At 39.2% G+C, this 6,646-nt stretch overlaps 1 pseudogene; it reads left to right on the top strand.

Moving 5' to 3' along the window:
• The first annotated feature begins 2,000 nt into the window (after positions 1–2,000).
• On the top strand, positions 2,001–2,973 carry LOC100616888 (adenylate kinase 2, mitochondrial-like; annotated as a pseudogene).
• The last annotated feature ends 3,673 nt before the right edge of the window (positions 2,974–6,646 follow it).

Raw genomic sequence — 6,646 nt, 5'->3', positions numbered from 1 at the left:
GCCTCGGGGGGGTATTGTGAATTTCAAAATTACTCCACCCTATTCAGACCATTCTTTAGAAGATAGAATTTAGCTATTTCCTGATCAATAACAATAGAGATACTTTAAATAACAGAATCAGGTCTTGGAAACTACATTCTCCACCCTACTCAGTGTAACAAGATTAGGAAGGGCTCCAGCAAACGCAAGATTTAATTATTTGGGAATATGGCCTTCAACAGACATTTGCAAAAAAAGGAAAGACCTCTGGGCAGTCCTAGGTCAAGCTTGAGCCACCATTGGCACATATGAGACGCAGGAAGTGAGGTAGAGAACAGCCTCTGGAGTTCTTGGGACTACCTGGGAGGAGGGCGAGGGTTCAGTTGGAGGTTGGAGCTTGAGCTTGGAGGAGCCCCGCAGATTGCTTTCCTTCAGATTGGTCATGTGAGTGATAAGGACTGATCCCTTTCCTTGCCTTGGCTCTCCAAGGCCTTAATGCCCAATTTGGCTCAGCCTGAGCCAGAGTGGTTCTGAGTTAAACTTCTTTACTTCTCTCCCTTCTCTCTCTCTCTCTCTCTCTCTCTCTCTCTCTCTCTCTCTCTCTCTCTCTCTTTCTCTCTAATATTTTCTTCCTCCTGTTGTAATTAAAACACCATAAAAATTTGGCATAATTAGATTCTTGGAGAGGGGCAAGTGTCATTGGTTGAGTATCATGCCCACTTTCCGTTTTAGCCATCTTATCTTTTAAACATCTCAATTCTTTCTTTATTTCCTCCATGACATCATTATTTTCTTCCTCCTTTTGTTTCCATTTGAAACATATAGAGCTGTTTGCTTCAATTCTTCAAGGTCCATCTCTGGCTATCTTGGGCAATGTGTTCTAAATTAATCCCTAATCACTTCACAAGAGTTATTCACAAAGTGCCTTCTAACTTGTCTTATGCTATTTTCTTTTGATAAGTCAAAATCCAGGTATCTACCCTCAAACTCGATTATTCTCTCCATGAATCTGGAGGGTGTCTCTTCCTCATTTTGCTTAATTTTTTCAAATTCTGTCCACTTATCAGGACTGTGTGCACACTCTCTCATTGCTGTTAATATGGCCTCTCTACAACAGTATAGTTGTAAAAGATACTCAGAGTTGTTATAGTCCCATTCAGGATCCTGAGATGGCCAATGTGCTGCATTGCGCCCCCAGGTTTTGTTGACATGACCAATTATTTTATTTTTCTCACAGCCTATGGCAAGTTTTCAACATCTTTGTAAAATGGATTATACTGAAGAAATATGTCTGTCATCTTTTTACATCACTTTCCTGCATCTCATCTGTACCAATGATAGCTTATCTTAACTTAGGACAGCCCAGGGTTCTGTCAGCTATTTCTGCACATGTCTGTTGAAGGCCATCTTCTTAGATACTTAATCCTTGAGTATGGGTGCAGACATTCCTGACATTGTTAAACTAAATAGGGTGGAGCAATGTAGAGTTCCAAAGACCTGATTCTGTTAGACCAAATTTCTCCATTGTTACAAATCAGGAAATAGCAAATCAAATCTTCTAAAGTATGGTCTGAGTAGGGTGGAGTAGTTTTAAAATTCACAAGATAATATAAAACACTTAAGTATCTATCTGCTAATTCAAACACAAGAATTATATAAACATAATTACAAAACACTTTGCACACAAAACTAGATCTAAACCATTGGAAAATGAGTAATGGTTAGGATGAGCTAATATAATAAAAATGACAATCTGACCCAAATTAATCTACTTATTTAGTGTCATTCCTATCAAAGCACTTTTTATAGAATTAGAAATCATTGGATGAACAAAAGATCAATAATATCAAGGGAAATAATTATAATTTTTTGAATAATGGAGGCCTAGCTTTACCAGATCTCAAAATATACTCTAAAGCAGTGATCATTAAAACTATATGGGAGGGTGGAGGCAGCAGCGAGTGAGGGACAATGGCGCCCAGTGTGGCCATGGCACTGAAGCTGAAGGAGACCCCCACCCCAGGGGCATCCATACGGTGATGTTGGGGGCCTCCCAAGGTGGGCAAGGGCATGCAGGCTCCCAAGCTGGTGGAAAGTTACTGTGTTTGCCATTTGGCTACAGGGGACATGCTGAGGACCATGGTAGCTTCTGACTCAGAGCTGAGCCAGAGACTCAAAAAGAAAATGGATGCTGGAAAACTGGTTAGCAATGATAGGGTCATAGAACTCATCTAGAAGAATTTAGACAGCCCTCCATGCAAGAATGGTTTTCTCAGACTGTGAAACAGGCAGAAATGCTTGATGAACTCAAAGGACATATGGAATGAAAAGCTAGATTCAGTCATTGGATTCAGCATTGCCGACTCTCTACTCATCCGGAGAATCACAGGAAGGCTGATTCATGATGCAAGTGGCCACTCTTACCATGAGGAGTTCAGTTCCCCTAAGCAGTGCATGAAGGATGATGTGACTGGAGAATCCTTGATTCACCGTTCAGATGATAATGAAACTGCTTTGAAAACCCGCCTGGAGGTGTATCACTCTCAGACACACACCCCCCTCGCTCCCCCCCCCCCGCCCCTCCGGTGAAGTACTACAGTAATTGAGGGATCCATTTGGCCGTGGACACTTCTCAGTCCACAGATGTAGTGTTTGCCTACATCCTGGCTGCCTTCTCCAAAGCAACATGTGGGGCTTCTGAGAAGCACAATATATAAGGGACTTGCCCAAGATCACATACATATCAAATGACTGCAGGCCAAGCAAGACCACACCATTGCTGACCAACTTCAGTGCAAGAGTCCAAGCTTTTAAATGTTGGGCAGTGGGGAGGGGTTGGTGAGGAACAAGAAGGGATATAAGTATTGAAGGGAGATTGTTTCAGTGGGTCTTTGGTTTTCACCATTCAAGTGGGAGTTTTATAAACAGTAGTTAGTTAGGAGGGTGTATTAGGGGAAGAGGGATATACATTTTTGTGGAAGTGTGGGGAAGAGGAAGAAGGATTATTATTATTCAAAAATTTATAATTTATATATTAATTCTATAGGATCTCTTGGGGACAATTACCTTTCATGCAGGAATGTGATAGTAATTGAAAAGCCATTGACATAAGACCTCATTTGTCATTTATAGACCTCTAAGTGTGCCAGATGGGGAGATCAGTTACTCCCCTGTTGCCTCCTCTCTGTTCTGTACCTCATAACAGTGTAGATTTTGGTTGCTGACCATAACACCCCCTATAATGTCACCAAATAATAGTTCCCGTGTCTGAAAGGGTGATGAAGAATGTATGTGACAATGGTGGCTGGATAAATTAAGTTTAATAGAATTTATAAAGGTGAAGTCATAGAAGGTTGTTTCTTCCCATTTTATTTACCTCTGATATGACCAACTCCATTAATCCCAAGGGAAAAGCCATCATTAGTTGCTATTTGGAAGTGTATGTCCTCAGTTCTTGCCTTCTTTCTAAACACTGTATAAAGAATCCTTTTTCTTTCTTAAAAAAAACACTTTGAATGTGATAACCAGTGGAATCGTGGGTCTGCTATGGGAGAGGGAAAGGTGGTGGGAGGGGGGGAGGGGAGGAAAAGAAAATGATCTTTGTTTCCAGTGAATAATGTTTGGAAATGACCAAATAAAATAATGTTTAAAATAAAAAAAAACACTTTGAAGATTGTCTCATTCCAAAGAAATTCCTTCCCCTTCCCAGCTCTTGTGGCTGAAACACAACAGCCCTACAGTGGTGTATTTCATATTTAAAACAAGGTGCCTTTTGCCTTTAGCTGACCAAATGCTGGTCTTTTTTGGCCCTGGAATTAATAAAATGTATTAATCATTTGTAAAAAAACAAACAAACAAAAACAAAAAAAAAACTATATGGCATTGGCTTAGAGATATGAGTGAATCAACGGAATAGGCTGGGTAAATAACCTCAGCAAGCTAGTGTTCAATAAACCTGTTGGGACAAGAATTATTATTTGACAAAAACTACTGGGAAAATTAGAAAACAGTATGGGAAAAGTCAGGTATAGATCTACATTTTACATCCTATACAAAAATCAATTCAGAATGGGTAAGTGGAAGATGGAGGAGTAACTAGAGAGCAGCATCATTTCACCATGAAAACCCTCTCCAGTTAAGAGTAAAATGTCACCACAAAACAATTACAGGAGTAAAGGAATCAACAAAGAGACAGAGTGAAACAACTCTCAAAAGAGGAGAAACCTAAAAGGTAGGCAGAGACTATCTGGGGAAGTGGGGAAAGAGGGGAGCAGATCTAGCAGGAGGCACAGCAGCCAATGAAGAGGAAACCAAGAGAAAGCCCCACCCCCCACCCCCACCCCCACATATCTGCTCTCACAGGTTCCAAACTTAAGAACTACCTAACAGGCAGACCCTAAGATCCTGCAAGTAGTACTCCAAGTCAATTTACACTCCTTGAAATTTCAAACCTGTTTAGAAGTCTGGAGTCCCAGCCCAGGGCAATCTATTCTGAAGGGGGCAAATCCAGGCAGGCCCAGAGTGAAGCCAAGAATTCCAATCTGGGTTTGGGATGAGGACATAATCCAGGATTTGAAGTGACAACACAATTCTCCAGGGGAACCTCCCATGGTTCTTTTTGCTCAAAATTAAGGGTAGAACTCCAGGACAGAGCAATCAAGGGTGTGCCTGATTGAATCAAGAACACCTTGAAATAAAAAAAAAATGAACCTAAACCTGGGGGATAGAATTTGATCAGCACCTGACCTGGTCAAGTACAGGGTGAGATCAAAAGCTTACACCCAAGCCTGAAGAAAGTCTTTAAGTTAACAACATCTCAAGGGTCAACTGATATGGCATGGAAAGGGGGCCACCAGAACTCTCAGGCCTCAGACCACCTGGTAAACTAGTAACAATGCAGAAAATAAGCTGAAAACAGCATCAAGGAAGGACTGAAGTTTAAGAGGGTACCCCAAAATGAGCAAACAACCAAAAAAGTACCGAACTCTAAAGACTTATTATGGAGACAACGAGCAAGGTGCAGACATAGAAGGGGTGAGTTAAACAAAGGAAACACACAAAGTCCAAAAGAAAAATATGGAATGTACATAGAGTCTGAAAGTTTCAAGCTCAAAAAAGACTTCAAAAACCAAGTTAGAAAGGAAGCAAAAAAGTGGAGAAGAGAAATGAAAGTGATGTAAGAAGAAAGGAAGGTGATACAAGAAGAAAGGCAGGTGATACAAGAAGAAAGGAAAGTAATGAAAGAAAAAATAAAAGTGATGAAAGAAGAAATGAACCAATTGAAAAAGGAGAACCAAAAACTGACAGAGGAAAATCAGGCCTTGAAAATCAAAACTTTCCATCTAGAAAGTAATGGTTTCATGAGAAATCAAGAAACAATAAAGCAGAATCAAAGGAATGAAAACAACAGAGGAAAACATGAAATATAATATTGAAGAACAACTGACTAAAAAAATAGATCAAGTAGAGATAATCTGAGAATTAGTGGACTATATGAAAGCCATGATAATGAAAAAGCCTTGGATATCGTATTACAAGAAACTACCAAAGATAACTGCCCAGAGAGCTTCAAACAAGAAAATAAAATTGAAATTGAAAGAATTCACAGATTTCCTCCAGAAAGAAATCCTCAACTAACAACTCCCAGGAATATAATAACTAAATTCAAGAGCCATCAAGTCAAGGGAAAAAAAATTTCAAAAAGTCAGGAAGAAGCCAATCAAATACCATGGAGCTACAATCAGGATCACAGGACCTAGCAGCCTCTACATTAAAGGATCACAAGGCATGGAATATGATACTCAGCAAGGCAAATGATTTGGGTTTACAACTGAGAGTCACCGATCCAGCAAAATTGAATATATTCTTTCAGGGGGAAAAAATGGTCATTTAAGAAGATAGAAGATTCAAACCTACGCCAAAAAATTTGAAGGTCAAATCCAAGACACAAAAGAAGCTTAGAAAGGTAAATAAGAAAGAGAACATTTAAGGGACTCACTAAGGTAAATATATTTATATGTCGACATGAAAAGAGGATCTTTGTAAGTTTCAAAAATTATTCTTGGTAGATAGAAGGAATTTACTTAGAAAGAGGGTAAAGTAAGCTGATGATAATAATATAATATATATGTTGATATATGATATATATGTAAATGTGATGATATGGAATGATATATACTTATGATATGATACATATGCATATGAATAATGTAAAAAATCAATCAAGGGCTGAAAGAGAGGGTTGCACTGAAAAAAAGGGAAGGGAGAGATAGAATGGAGTAAATTATATAATATAAAGAGGCAAGAAAAATCAGTACAGAGAGGGGAAGATAAAGGTGGTGATGGGCAATGCTTAAACTTTACTCTTATTGTAACTGGCTCAGAGAAGGAAAAACGCATATACTCAATGAGGTATAGAATTCTATCTTACTATACAGAGAAGCAGAAGGGGAACAAGACTAGGGAAGGAGGGTGGTAATTGAATAGATGGGGAAGTGGTGGTTGACAAAAAGCAAAACATTGGTGAGGGGGAACAGAGTGAAAGGGAATAGAACAGGATCTAAAGGGGATAATATGATGATGGAGGGCAATACACAGTAATCATAATGCTTAATGTAAATGGGATGAACACATAAAATAGAAGCAGATAGCATAATGGATTAAAAAA

The sequence above is a fragment of the Monodelphis domestica genome, chromosome 1 (assembly GCF_027887165.1).
Source record: "Monodelphis domestica isolate mMonDom1 chromosome 1, mMonDom1.pri, whole genome shotgun sequence".
Classification (NCBI taxonomy): Eukaryota; Metazoa; Chordata; class Mammalia; order Didelphimorphia; family Didelphidae; genus Monodelphis; species Monodelphis domestica.
Note: the sequence above shows the minus strand (reverse complement) of the source record. Positions and strands in the feature narration are given on the sequence as shown.